Source organism: Canis lupus, chromosome 13, assembly GCF_048164855.1.
Source record: "Canis lupus baileyi chromosome 13, mCanLup2.hap1, whole genome shotgun sequence".
Classification (NCBI taxonomy): Eukaryota; Metazoa; Chordata; class Mammalia; order Carnivora; family Canidae; genus Canis; species Canis lupus.
The window spans coordinates 35,190,208-35,205,744 of NC_132850.1; the positions used below are offsets into that span (position 1 = coordinate 35,190,208).

At 39.0% G+C, this 15,537-nt stretch overlaps 1 protein-coding gene and 1 long non-coding RNA gene across 6 annotated transcripts in view; one reads left to right on the forward strand and one right to left on the reverse strand.

The window, feature by feature from the left end:
- Window positions 1–15,537, forward strand: part of CRADD (CASP2 and RIPK1 domain containing adaptor with death domain) — a 183,328-nt gene that overhangs the window by 46,729 nt on the left and 121,062 nt on the right. The gene's annotated exons all lie outside the window — the stretch shown is intronic.
- Window positions 8,162–12,848, reverse strand: LOC140602879 (uncharacterized). Its single transcript, XR_012005825.1, has 2 exons — window positions 12,563–12,848; window positions 8,162–8,489 (listed from the first exon to the last, which is right to left on the reverse strand). It is a non-coding gene; the product is annotated as an uncharacterized lncRNA (long non-coding RNA).

The following is a 15,537-nucleotide window of genomic DNA, read 5'->3' on the forward strand; positions in this document are numbered from 1 at the left end:
GGAATGACTAGAAGATAGGTTTCATGAGGACAGGAATCCTGGTTGTCTAATTCCCACTACTGTCTCCTCAGCTAGCACTGGGCCTTATAGGAGATGCTCCAAAAATAAGTGAGCAAACAGATGAGTGATTACTCTAGCAGCATGGGACTGAGAGCAGCACAAGCAAATTGAAATTGAAATTATGGTTTGTTCAGTTTCGCTTCCCTCCAAAATATGATTGTAGCAATGAAGGCAGCTTATAAAATGGTGGAGGTTTCTCATGTTTTACTCATGTTTAAAATAAAGAATGGGAGAGAAACTATGAAGATTTGGAAAGTTAGTAGAGTGGTGGTAAAAAGTGACAAAGGGGGAAAACAAAACCCAATCCAGAGCCTGGGGGAAAAGAGAATAAATCAAGTTATTTGTTTTTGTGTCTGTTTCCCACTAAACTGTGAGCAGTTCGGAGTCAAGTACCAGAACTTGTTTGTGTTTATGTCCTCACAGAAAATGAAGTGCTTGGCTCAGAGTAGCTGTGGAATAAATGTTAAATGAATGCATGAAAAAAAGAAAAAAAGAAAGGGTGATATACCTCTTACCTTTTGAAGCTGACTTCTCATGTTCTTACTGCTGATATTAGAAATAGGAATAGTATGGTTTATGGAAAGAATACTGGATTTAGAACCAGAGAGACCTCGGTTGAAAACTGCTTTGAAAATGAGAATAAGTATGCCTACCAAGTGGGCTTGTTGGGAGGTTGGTAGATAGATGATGTATAAAATGCTTAGCAAGTGCCAGGCATATATACTATATACTATATATAGTAGGTCCTCAAGAGATTTTTAGCTCCCCTGTTCTGCTTCTCCCTTTGGTCTACTCTCAGAAAGGCTTTTGAAGAATATGGTATATAATTGTTAAAAGAGAGAAAGAGAATCTCAAGGCAGAATCATAGCAACAGAGCTATGATGTGGATCAGTACACAGCACTTGTGTTTGTCAAAGCAAGCATGACCCTGAGAGGCTTAAACAGCAGGGCAGCACATTGTGTCGGAATTGGGGAATAATGTTCCTATTATTCTTGTCCATGGTCAGCCTATTACTAGAAAAGAGAGACCAACTGATTTATAAAGTCCTTCAGTTCAAAACTTTGTTTTGACCCCCATCTTTTCTGTTATTCCCATCTTTTCTTACAAATATCACCTCAACCCGGTTCTTCCTCAGATTATTTCTTCTGTTTTCTTTTCTTTTTTTGTAAAGATTCTATTTATTTATTTGACAGCGGGAGAGCACAAGCAGGGGGAGACGCAGGGAGAGGGAGAGAGAGAAGCAGGCTTCGCATGGAGCAGGGAGCCCAATGTGGGGTTCCATCCCAGAACTCTGGGATCATGACCCGAGCCAAAGGCACATGCTCAACTGACTGAACTACCCAGGTGCCCTTCCTGTTTTTAATAGTAGTTTTATTCTGTTCTTGACAGTCAATTCTTTTATTTTCATCAATGCCAATTCAAATAGTTAATGGGTTGGATGGAGGGTGTGTTAAATGTTGATGGATCCACTGATTTCCTTCAGTTCTACACTGATTTCCTTTAGGATGTGACTAAAGGAATAATTGGTAAGCCAGTTATTCTCCAGTAACCCAGCTCCCCATGCCCCTTATCTAATTATTTTTTTCCCTTATCTAATTATTATACAGAGGACAAGGAAGTGTGAAGTGTGGTGAGAGTTTTTTGTTTTTTTCCTCTAAGATAGAGCAAGAACAAGTGGCTTCAGACAATAACATGATAGACATGGGATCAACAACAGAGTCTATGTGAACCTTGTTCTAGGGTCATTATGGTTGAAAACTGGAAGTCATTTTACAGCCACATCAATTTAGTTCTCTTTTTAAAAAATTTAATTTACATTTAATTTTAATTTAACTTAATTTTGTTTATTTGGTGCAAAATATGCAAGGCACCAGAGATATAATCAGTTTCTTAAGGATTGTGAGTGCAGCAAGGAAGATGGACACATGAACACACATGGTACTGTCTGAGATGGGTAGTACAGATGTTCCAGCAACAAAGGAGGCAGTGATGACTTATGACTGGGACAGGTGAGGGATGGGGGCATAGGCTAGCTGTTGAAGAATGAACTAGAGTTTGCTATGTGGACAAGGTGGAAGAGGGTATTTTAAGTAGAGGAAATAGCAGGTGGAGAGACAGATGTAGGCTAGTATGGTGTGTGTATAGGGAACTCCAAGTAATTAGATATCGCTAGATTGTTAAGTATAAAGGCTGTTGTGCAGTCTGGCAATACAAGCTAGGTTATAGAGTTTCCTTTTTTTTGGAGTCTTAAAAAAATCAAAGCATTCGCATCTGCTTGGGATGGTTCAAGTAGTAATTTTTGCCAGAGGTAGAGGCTGTACCATATGTGTCAGACATAAGTTCAGTGACTATTACATAAACATTGAAGTCGTATTAATTTAAAGAAAGGACTCAAACTTTGCACTTTACTCTGCTGTTCTCGTGTGTGCAGTTTTCAAGGCACCTAATAACTAAGGCAGTCTGTTGTATGGAACTCTGCTCCCTTTTGGTGAGACAAATGCATTTGTAAAAAGCAGTACAAATTTAGTGTCAACCTTCCTCCATTGGAAGGGTGGTTTCTTTGGAGCAGAGGTAGTTCCCCATGGAATCAGTGTTAAGAGTTAGAAGAAAAATGGAGGGTGGCTTCTCCTTATCTATCCTTGGCGGCATAGGAGGGAAAAGGAACATCAGCCATGCTGCCTCTCACAGCCTTCCCAGGCTCAGGAACTGGGTTGTCATTCCATAGTTCCAAGCCCTGGAGCAGGACTGCTTGCTGTGCTTGCAGTTGCATGCTTTTTATGGAACAGGGAATGTTGTTTAGGGAATTTAGGCAGCTGGAACCTGCCGCATTAGCAATTTGGACCAAGGAAGAGTTTCAGAGTGAGAAAATAAAGCTCATTATATAATTTCACTGGGTATTTAGGAGGCCGAGAGAGGAGGGGATGACAGTATTAAGAAGGCAGGCAGGAGTGTTTCGTAAACAGCTCCCTCTCTATTCACTTTTACTGTAAGAGCTGGGTTTAAATAGGGTGATCACGTGGCCCACTTTGAAAAGGGCAGTCATGTTCTTCTGGTGTTTCTTAGCTGTTTTGTCAGTTGGATCAAAACAAGAGTACTGCTCATTTTTTGCAGGGTTAGAGGAAAAAGGAAGGGCTGGCAGAAGAATGGGGTGGGAAGCTGAAGAGAGGAGAGGCCAGAAGTGTCAGGCTGTGGGGACAAGGACCTGAAGAAGGCCTGGTGGCCTCAGAGATGGAACCTGGAACTCTGCCTTTTTGAAGCCTGCTGACGATCTCATCTTAATGTAGCATTTTGTGGAATCTTCCACGAGATGTAGTTGCCAACTTCAGCCTTCCTCGAGAATAGAGCCTGCTTAACTTTGTTCTGAGGTCTGCCTGAAAGAGCTGGCAAAGCTGGCCCCCTCCTTAGAACCAGGATAGCTAGCGCCTTTCATATGAAGTGAAAGTCCTCTCTCTACTAAGGAGACATGCTTAGTACTTCACACCTGCCCCCGCAACCCCCTGCCAAAAAAAAAAAAAAAAAAAATCCCACCAAAACCCCACTAGCCCTCAGCAAAAACCAAAGTCGTCAGGGTACCCTTTGGCTATTCTCTTTTGTGCATAAAGTGTCAGTCTCCTGTTTTATCTTCATAAACAAGAGAAATTTTTCTTTCCAGAAAATTACATGAGATAGGAAGGACCAAATTCTCAAACAGAATCAAAGTCATTAGTAAGTCAGGGAGTTTGGCTTAAAAAAAGGGGGGGGGAAGAAAAGAAAAAAGAGAATGTGCTCTCCTTGGCCTTAAAATGTATCTTAAGGGGAACTCATTTAGGTTATGGGTGGTTTCTTTTTCTTTCTTTCTTTCTTTCTTTCTTTCTTTCTTTCTTTCTTTCTTTCTTTCTTCTTTTCCTTTTTTTTTCTTTTTTTGATCATACAGTAGAAAAGTTTGATTTTGAAAGGCTACAGGGAGCTTGGGAATAGCGACTTTTATATTCTTTTTTTTTCCTTCTTCTCATAGCAAAACAGATACCTAACTGTAGAGACACTTGAACTGAGTATTCTGATTGATTTTGACAATGGTCAGGACATAGTGGGGAGTGTGGTGTCATGGGGTGAATAGCTGCCCTAATGAAGAACCAGGCTGGCTGTACTTTCTTTCCATCTTTCTCCTATACTCAAATGTGAAGGCTTTGAGCAGTAGTTAATGTAGCCTCTTCTTAAAAAAATTTTTTACTCTGCCTATTTCCAACAGTTTTTTTTTTAATAATTTTATTTTTTTTTAAATTGAGTAGTAATGATAGGCACGCAGTGTGAGAGAGGGAGGCAGAGACACAGGCAGAGGGAGAAGCAGGCTCCATGCACCAGGAGCCCAACATGGGATTCGATCCCGGGTCTCCAGGATCGCGCCCTGGGCCAAAGGCAGGCGCCAAACCGCTGCGCCACCCAGGGATCCCTATTTCCAACAGTTTTGATGTTGGTACCCACTTATCTTAATAGAACATAAATGTTGAAAGTATATAACATATCATTTAAAATCAAATACAATGTATCACTTAGGTTTTATTAAAGTACTCTGTTTTTAGGGTATGTGGTGGGCTAAATTGGCCTAACCTACTGAGATTTTAGATTATCTAACTTTTATTGGCATTATAAGATTTCTTTAAAAAAATAAGAGCTGGGGGCAGCCTGGGTGGCTCAGCGGTTTAGCGCCATCTTCAGCCCGGGATGTGATCCTGGAGACCCAGGATCCAGCCCTGCATCGGGCTCCCTGCATGGAGCCCCTGCTTCTCCCTCTGCCTCTCTCTCTCTCTCTCTGTGTTTCTCATGAATAAATAAATAAAATCTTAAATATAAATAAATAAATAAATAAGAACTGTTAAGATTAAATATCAATATCATATAAATCTTCCTAGGAAAAGAGAATGAAAAGCTGTCTTTTGAGAATCAAAATCAAGGCTGTCTCCTACGTTGGTAATTTCTATTATCTTGATTCTCAGAGCTGTGACAATGTCCATGAATTTCAAGAATTCAGAAAGATAAATAAAAATAAAACTTGGAGTTTTGACATGGGGAAAGGGAAAGATCCTGAAACTTCTCATCTGTTTTTAAATTAGTCATTCTCATCTTAAAAATAGAAAAAATTGGAAATTTATTTTTTATATCTTAAGAAAAAAATGCAGTTGTACTTTTGAATTAAATGCAAAGACCCGTATTTTATAGATGAACATTAATAATCATTGTGGAGGCTACTAATTGCAACTCTGTTTTTGATTTGTTGTAAATATGCCTTTAATTTTCTTTCTCATTACTAGTCACCTTCTTTAATTACAAGAGGGCTTTCATTAAAACACTTGAATCATTTATTTTGAAGCATCTGACTTTAGAAAACGTTTACTGATTGTTATAGCATAAAATAGGAACATTTTAATTTAAGGGTACAAATCATAAACTAAAACTATACTTGGAAGTTTGGCCAAAGATACAAAAATATATAGAAGGAAAAGTATATTTAATTAATACTGTGCACATTTTTACAACAGAGCATATGACATTTGGATTTAGAGTTTTAACTATAATAACCTCATCTGTTTAGTAATGATTTTTAAAATAGGGGGAAAAAAATCTACCAAAGCCAACCAAAGCTTTTAAACTTGGTTGAGCTGAAATTAGATAGCAAAACAGGATAATTAGGATAGCTTTTTTAAAATCAACATCTATATATTTCTTCTTTTAACATTTCACTTAAATGTAAAGAAACCCCAGAAATGAAAGACCCATTAGCTGTGCGAAAGGAATTCTGAGGGTTATGAGCTATCTATATAGTTTTCTATGGCATGAAGATTGTTCTGTTTTTTCAAAAAATAATTTTGGAGGGGGGTAGTTAAAATTTGCTAATCTTCTTCCATAATGCATTTAACAAAGGTTTTAGTGTAATAACAACACTTTTTTAAAAGGAGCTAAGTCAATCCATGTTTGTTTGCAGTCATTTTTGTTTTAGTGTTGCTGTGATTGATACATAAAAATTAGATAGATTGGAATATATTTCTGTGAAAGCGATAGTCTTAACAACAGTACCTACCTAGAAAATGTGGGAGTCACACCGGATCAGTTATAATCAGTTTGAAATTCCTGGTCTTCTTTTTTAAAGCCAGTGTTGGCTAATAGCATTGTGTAGCAAGTTATTTATTCTTGTCATGGCCTGTTTAGTTATTTTTGCATACCTATAGCTATTTCCTAATAGTTAGAAATAAATCTATTTGTGTTATTAAAAAAAAAGTATGTACGGATGATAATTTTGTTGTGTGAAATACTTAATACCTGTTAAAAGCTGTCTGAGTTGACTTTCGGTTTTAAAACTTCTCTGTAGTTTGGTGACTCCTGCAAAGATTCTGGATTTCTCCGTGACCTGCCAGCTAAATAATTTTTGCAGTATTTTCCTTTTCTTTTTTTATAAACATTTAAAAATTTTACTTGCTTTTCCGTAAGTCCAACTACTAAGTTAGAAAGCACTGAAGTTACTATAAAATTGCCCTTTATTTTTTTCATACATCAGGGAGGAATGATATATTTTGTATATCCCCTGTGAGCTGTTAAAACAGAAATACTTGGGGCTGCTGTTCTCATGGAGTGGTATACTTGCCTTGCTACAGATGAAATGATTTTGTCTGACTGCCTTGCTTTCAAATAAATGAGTTTTGATGCTTCCACGCTTAGGGAAAGATGTTTAATTTTCTATTTGTTGAGAGTACCTTGTAATGTGGTTCTCCCCCATCTCATGCTTCCAAGTTTGGGATAAGCATAGAAACCTTTTAGGACTACACAAGTAACTGTTTTTATTAGAAAGCAAGACCCATGTAAAATAGTGGCCAAGGATTATGAGTCCTCCCTTAAAGGTTATCAAGAAAAAAAGTTAAAATGTCAAAGATGATGCTGTGACAATAAAAACTTTATTTCTTCTGTAAACCCTGGTATCTCACAGGAGGCCTAAGATCTTATTCTCAGCTATCAAAAATGTTTAAATATGAAAGTAAAGGTGATGTGGAGGTCGGAAGTGGGCCCACCGTTCTTAAGGTATGTGGTTATTAATCTTGGTTTGAATTGACAAATTCTATAGGATGAGATTAATTTGCAGATTAGGTTGATGGAGTTTAGTGCTTGGGGTTTCAAATCAAGGAGGCTGATGAAACGTTACTCATAAAACTTTCTGCTTCTGTTTTTGACTCTGAAAATGCTATTAGATACTTCTACTCTTTCTTGTGCCTCTAGCTGTGGTTGAAGTAAACAAGCTTAGAAATCAAACATATTACTTCTTTGTAAAATAAGGGGCTGAACTGTGCCCTTTCTAGGCAGTTTCCAGAGACACGAGTCTCCGATTCTGAACTCTTATTACTCAGTTCTGTGCTCCACTTTTTTACTCTGAAAGCCCTGATTTTTGTTATCTGATTTGCAAGTCAATGTTATGGAAAGTTCTCTATTGTAATGCAAAAAAATCGCAGCTTCAGGTCCTAGCTGATATCAATGACCCCCTTGGAAAGAAAAATCGTTTAAAAAGATGGCAAACTTTGCTTTCATGTTAACCCAAACCAAGTTCTCAAGCAGTGTCTGGCTCTGCCGGGTAATCCAACCTATTTTAACACAAAGATTTTCCAAGAAGGCAGGAAACAGTCCAGGGGAAGGCTTTCAGGCATCTGATGTTTTGTTTCCAGATCCCTTGTGTTAATTTAATGTTTCTAGGGAACCGGGCTCTTTCTTTTTTCTCAGAACGCCTTCTCTAGGAACTGGTGAGCGCGGTGGCGCTGCGCAAACAGCAGATAAGCCGAGAGCTTGGCTCAGGGCTCCCGGCAGTCCAGTGCAGCCTCGTTTGGGAGGCAGCTAGTCACCCCGCAGGCCCAAGGGCGCCCTGGGTGTGATCGGGGGTGACTGGGCAGTTCTCCCCGTTCTCGGCATATTACGCTGAGGCAGCGCCTGGGGTAACAGAGGTATACTTGAAAGACATGTTTATTTGCATTTGTCCCTTTTGGCCTTGGTGAAAGGTAAATATGGAATGATTGGCTCGCCCCCATTCTGCCAAAACCAGGGCAACTCAGCCAATCTCAAGGAAACAAACCAAACTTAACACGAACCTGAGTGAAATGTGAACCTTGCATAAACCCTTGCATCTGTGATGAAGGAGAATACAGGGAAAATTGGCATTCCTTCCAATAGCCGGCTGCCCATCTTCAGTAAATTAGCAATCACAGGTTGCCAGGGAACTTCTTGCTGTTGTGTGATGAGCAGGTCCTGCAGATTTCGTTTTGAAGGGGCAGCCTGTGCTAGTAAAGTCAGGTGTTCGGGCACTCAGGAACATTAACACGTTGTGTTCTGGGTCGCTTCTCATCAGGGAAGCTTCGCCGCGTCTCTCTCCCATTCTCACCTTCCACCCTCGGAACCAGAGGGATGCAGCCAGACTTCACTTTTGAAAAAGAATTCCACAGAATCAAAAATAAAAGGCTGTCATTTAAAATAGTTTCGTTTTTGTATACTTGTGTATGTTGCTCCGATTTAGAAACTTAGAATGCCAATAATTTATGTTGCTGGGAGAATGGCCCTGTCCACCTCAGTGGTAAAGTTTAATGTGTTCATGTGCCTGTTCTGTACAAGACTAGCACCTTAACCAGTACCCTTATAATGCCATATTCTTGTAGCAGCCCATAGAACTATGTTACTAAGTGGATGGAATCACAGAATTTTGCATTTGGAGCATAGAGGTCATTCAGGCCAATAATTTTTCTATGGAATTGTACTAATCTTATAACATTTCTGACTGCTTTTTGAGGCAGTCCATTCGTGGCTACAGAGCTCTGATAATTAGAATATTATTCCTTATATTAAATTGAATTCCCTGTATAATTAAAATAAGTCAGGATATGTCTCTAAAATCAACTGATTAGTAACCTTAATTACACAGCAAAGTCCCTTCACAACAGTACCTCATCTAGTTCTTGATTGAATCATTAGGGAATGGAAATCTTGGGAGACATCTTTAGAATTCTGTTTAGCACACCCTTCTAGGTACAGCATACCTGTGATGGTAATAGTCATAATACATCATTTTAATCATTTTAAAGAAATTTTAAGCATCTTAAGTCTCAGAATTTTGCAAGGTAAAATTAAAATTTAAAAAGGCCAGTAATATGAAATAGTGCTTAAGAATTTTTAGAGGTTTAATGCAACATTCCCCTGTCAGTTTTTTTGTTTTGTTTTGTTTTGTTTTGTTTTGTTTTTTAAACTCAGATTTTTGTGTTGCAATCCAAAAAGAATTCTTGGATCTGTGTTGTCAGAATCCAATTTTGGATAAGGAACCAGGTTCCCTGACCTGGCTGCCACTTACTCATGCCTAAGATGTGCTGGACTATGTGCTATGACTTCTGTTCGTAGGGCGCATATGGCCTCCTAAAAAAGGAGTTTACCTTTTTTACTTCTTATAGAACTTCATGGTTCTTACAACTTGGGCTGGGGGAGGGCAGGCCTACATTATGTACCCTAATTTACTATTTATGAATACTTATTACCATTTGTTAGTTAAATTCTAATTTTCCCCTCTAGAAAAAATTTAACTAGACAACTCTTCAGAAGTATGGATGGTACAGGGAAAAATTCAAATGCTTTGGAATGAGTGAAAAGAAAATAAAAGGTTAATCACCAGAGGCAGCCCTAGAACAGAAAGTGTCCAGCTCTTAGGGGTTTTATGAATACTCTTTGGGACATCCCCATCTTTTAGTAGCTCCATTGTCTTCCAGTAATTCCAGCAAGTAGAGGGCCTGGTGCAAGGAGAGGGTATTTCATAATCTCAGGCTCAGATGTGGTGCTGTGGGAAGGAACTGTGGTCTGGGAATACAGAATAGTGAGAGTGTATGAATGCTGAGACTTGAAACTCTTGCCTCCCCAGTTTTTGGGGTAAAATGATGGTCAAGTCTTAACCACATATCTTGGGTGACTATATATATTTTTGAAACATGCAACATTGCTTAGATGCTCTTTTTTGCTTTCCCTAATTTATGGTTATTTGCATATAATGAATGATGGCCATGGCATTTTGATAGAGAAGGTTTTTTTTTTTAAAGATTTATTTATTTATTCATGAGGGACACAGACTGAGAGAGATAGAGAGACAAAGACATAGGCAGAGGGAGAAACAGGCTCCCTGCAGGGAGCCTGATGCAGGACTAGATCCTGGATCCCGGGATCATTGCCTGAGCCAAAGGCAGGTGCCCAACCGCTGAGCCACCCAGGCATCCTGGTAGAGAAGGTTTTAATTATGGCTCAGTATTCATGCAATTAATTAAGTAGAATGATTTAGAATTCTGTTATTACTGAAGTCTTTATAGCTGGGAGTAAATGGATCCATGCCAGTACATTATTAGGTATACAATTACTTACTTCCTTATTTACCCAAACTCCACCTTATTAAGAGAAGATTTTGAGGAAATTTACACATACAAACACACCCACTACCTCCACTAATACCACTACCACCATACTACATTAAATAAAGATATGAAGAAATTGAGCTAAAGGAAAATAGGAGAAAAATAACAAGGCCAGTATGGGTAGGGTTAATACAAAGAACATACAGTATAAAATTCTATACAGGTGCTGGAACTAGGCTATAAATTTTGCTCTGGTTTTTCTACCAAACAAAATGGGAGAAAAATAATCAGATGATTTTCACATTCATAAGATGATTATAAGAAGATTGGAATTTTGCTTTGAACATATTTTGAGTTGAAAAGGGCATTTATTGCTTTCCTTCTGCTAGAAAGGTAAACTTTGACTGTCAATAAAAGTCATAAAAACATAATTTTGGCAGAAATATAAATGAACAGAATGATAGAATGGACACAACAGGTTTCTCGTATTACCTCTTTTTTCTTTGGTCTATGTTCTAATATTCCAAAACTCTCCTCAGTGGATAGAGAGGTTCAAGAAGATTGGCCATATTTTTTGGAAGCTGAAGACTTCTTGAAGATTGTGTGGGAATGGAAAGCAGAATCTGATTTTTTTTTTTTTTTTTTTTCAGGATGGAAACCTTTTATCCTGACAAATTTTTCTTTATTGTATACTTCTATATAGTTTCCAACCCATTAATTAGTAGTTTCCCAAAAATTCATTTTCAAATTGCTTGTTTGAAATTAATATATTTTCCTTAAGAAATGATGTTGTCTGTGACCTAATTTCAGACTTACGATGAACCCAAAATTCAAAGAGGTTAAATCTGAGTAAATATAGGTCTACAGTTCTGTATTCAAAACCTTTGAGGCTGGATTTTGCGGACTCTGGATTTTTTTTTTAAAGGATAATATTGTGCATATACCAGTTATTACATAGCACTATAGTGTGGCCTGGAGTAGGATCTTATAATCAAACACATTAATACTTTTGCACTGTAACTGATGAATATTCACACTTAGTGGGATAAATAAGAACTATAAATAACCTCGTGTCATTTCAGGTCAGGATTTGTCGCCAAATGAATTCAGGCCAAATGAGTTCAGGTCAGGTCAGGTTTTGCTGCCAAATGAGTTACGAAAAAACTTAAGGTTTTCAGAGTGTTTTGGATTTCAGATTAGTGGATCTCTATTATCCTTCTTCTTTTTAATAAAAAGGCCATTGGTATTATAAACCCTAAACACAAGGTAATGTAATTTTATGGAAAAATGTGTTGAATTCCAATTAAGGAAGCCAGTAAGCCATTACTCTGTTGTGGCCTTGCAGCAAGAAGTGAAGTGTTGCCATCATGCTGGAGTTAGAGCAGAAATGCTCTCTCACATATCACAGGGGAAGCTCATGTAAGGCAGGTGAAGGTGCAAGGCCAAGGGTGATGTGGGGGGTGGCACTGGTAAGAAGCATCAGGGGACAGTGGGGAGAGCAGAGGTAGGGGATTTTCTTTCTCTTCCCTTATTCATTTCTCTACTCTCCTCCCCAACTTTTCCTTTCCTCTTAATGTTAGATCAGGGAGCAAGGCAGTGATGTCAGGATGGCCTTTCCCCTCCTCTCTACTATCCTTTCCCCCAGGACTGCCAGTAAAGACACCAGATGATGCCAGAAATATATAACTTTTACAGGTAGTTAAACTTAGGTTTAGATCTTGACTCTGCTACCCTATAGCCGTATGACTTTAAGTGGTTTATGCAACTTGTAAAATAGAAAAAAAATATCCAATCTGCTTTCCTAGGGTGGTTGAAAAGATTTTAGATTCTAAGGTCAATGTGATGTTATTACGTGAAAATGCCTCACAAAGGATGGGCGTTCAGTTAATAGTAGTATCAATCAGCATTGTTGTCCCCTCTCATACCTTCCAGTAATCCACACCCACCCACCCCACCCCCGCCTCCAACCCTGGCTGAGGTGCAGGGAGCCAGCACCCAGGTGGAGATGCTGGGCATCTAGAAACAGGGGAGGGGGAGAAGCTTCTCAGGTGAGGAGTATGGCAGCTGTGATCTGCAAAGGCATGAAGGCCCCAAAGTATAGGCATCTGTATCTCACCTGACCAGGATATCCAGTCCCTCTTTAGAGCCTGATCTTGGTAAACCTTCAGACTTGGAAACTTCTGGAAAGAGAACAATCTGTAGGCTCTTCTGAGGTTGGAACCAGATGTCTCTGGGGCTTACCTGAAGCTATTTGCAGCTATGAGGGTTGATACTGCCTCATGGGTCAGGGCCTAGTAGGAGTAGCAGTAGGACCTTCCAAGAAGCCACAAGAAGTTGCACCACTATTCTAGGGCTTTGACATGGGCCCTGTTTGGTGGTATTCTAGTTCTTCATATTGACTATATGCATTCTTGCAATATTAAGTGCTTAGTATATGTTAGGTACTGTTCTGGGCATATAATGGGTAATGATGTAAACAAAATCCCTGCTGTCATGGAAACAAATGAGGGTACTAGGTTAGAAGATAATGAGATGTAGGTGGGTAGGTGGGTGGGTGAGGGCTCCTTGAGAAGGAGGGAAGGTTTCTCTGAGAAGGTGATATAGAAGTTGGGTTCTGAAGGATGGGCAGTGTTAGCTATGCCAGGAAAATCCTAGATAAAGGGCCAGCAAGTTTGAAGGACCTAAGATGGGGAGGAACCTGCTGTTTCCTAGATCTTCAGGAGCCATATTGGAGTTTCATGACCAAAGAGGAGAGAGGATCAGGGATGGAGAGAAAGACAGGCTGGGGCCAGACCTTGCTAAGCCTTGTAAGCTCTGAACAGAAGTATGGATTTCAGAAGAACAGGAAACTCCAGAAGGTTTTGACACTGGGAAAGGACGTGGTTTGTATGAGTCCACTTTGCCTCTCAAGTGAACATATTAAAAGCTGGCATGGTGTTAGCCTCTTTTGCTAATATTCCAGTATTTCCCTCATCTTTAACTCAAATATAAATACTTTTTAAAAATATTTTATTATTAATAGAGAGAGAATTAGAGAGGCAGTGACACAGGCAGAGGGAGAAGCAGGCTCCATGCAGGGAGCCTGACGCAGGACTCGATCCCAGGACTCCAGGACCACGCCCCGGGCCAAAGGCAGGTGCCAAACCACTGAGCCACCTGGGGATCCCTCAAATATAAATAATTTGAAGCTATTTGTCCCTCTTTATTTTTTAGATTTTTCTATTCAGATCCAATTAACGGTTGTCATTAAATTGCTTTTTGGTAAAAGAATGCATGAGCAGTCGCTTCTGTAATATTGAACAATTCTCCTATTACCTGTTTTTCTTTTCTTCCTACCATGGATTCTGTCTGTTTATTGTCCACCACACCCATCCTTTCTCTTTTCCTCCCGTGGTTTTACAGGTGTGATAATTTTTTTGTGTTTGTCATTTCTCTCAGGACCTTTGGGGCCTTCTCTCTTGGCTACGCTAATTCAAGTATAGAATTTGGTTCAGCATAACAGACCTAATTAATATAGGTCCTTGTGCATGATAGGTACTCACTAAGGTTTTGTTAGGTGAATGAATAAACAGCTGGATCTACTGGGCTTTTGTGATGAACATGAAGAAGAATATGTCATGTTTATGTCCTTAAGCAGACTGTTGTCTAAGCAGGGCCACTTCAGGACCAAACATCATTGTTTGGCATAGGACCCTAATAATGGGAGGTAAATACAATGTGGATAGGAACTTTGGGGTATAAATGTGACAGCTGAACCTCAGATCTAGCCTCTGTTCTGGCTTTTTAATTAGGTGGGTTTTTCAGGGAGAAAAGTATGGACAATCAGGATTTTGTTCAGGTGAAGGAAAATGTTCTCTGAAGCTTGGTAATAAAATAATAAAAGTATAACCTTTTTTAAAAAAATAAAGATTTTATTTATTTATTCATAGAGACACACACACACACACACACACAGAGAGAGAGAGAGAGAGAGAGAGAGAGAGAGAGGCAGAGACACAGGCAGAGGGAGAAGCAGGCTCCATGCAGGGAGACTGACGTGGTATTTGATTCCGGGACTCCAGAATCACACCCTGGGCCAAAGGCAGGTGCTTAACCACTGAGCCACCCAGGGATCCCCTATCTACTCTTAATTAGTACTGACACTCTGTTAACGTTAAAAGTCAATTTATAGAAAATTGTTATGATACAAATGATTTCTCTCAGGTAAAAGAGATGATCCTAGGAGTTATGTTTTATTGCTCAGTAGAACCTTAACTGGTTTTGTATTTAATTTAGCCATCTTGATCCAGTATTCTTTTTTTAAATTTTTTTTTTTTTTAAAGATTTTGTTTATTCATGAGACAGAGAGAGAGAGGCAGAGGGAGAAACAGGCAGAGGGAGAAGCAGGCTTCACGCAGGGAGCCCTACATGGGACTCGATCCTGGGTCTCCAGGATCATGCACTGGACTGAAGGCGGTGCTAAACCACTGAGCCACCAGAGCTGCCCCAGTATTCTTTTTTTTTTTTAAATTCACTATAACAGTTTCTTTGCCATCTTGCTGTTTTCCTCATTAATGAGTTACATTAAATCTCTGACATGTGTATATATTTGTACGTGAAGTATATTTTTAGCCTTTTAAAAATCATATTTTGACGTTTGTATTCGGTGCTGTCTGTAGACCTCAATGTACACGTCACTCTCCATATTTCCTCATTATATGCCACCATGTAGCTTCTGATTGGGAACATCATAGATGTCACAATAAGGGGAATTATAGTGTGATATATAGGCAAAAATTTTGCTTATAGTAGAGCTGTATGTTGAGAGGTTCTTTGAGGGTATCTGCCCCTGTACAAGTTCAGTGTAAATAATCTTCATGAATTGTGGCCAGTTTCAGGGAAAGCGCTCATTGAACTGACCTGGGAATGGGCCTGTATTTACTGTACTGTATCTTATATGATAGCAAAGGAAATAACTAAGCAAACTTGAGAGTCCTTGCACATATACAGTCTTGCTTTTTGTTGTTGTTGTTTCAACATAATTATAGGAAAAAGTGGATTCTGAGTTGTTTACCATAGTTTCTAGATCAAAAGTATAGGAAGTCACTAAAA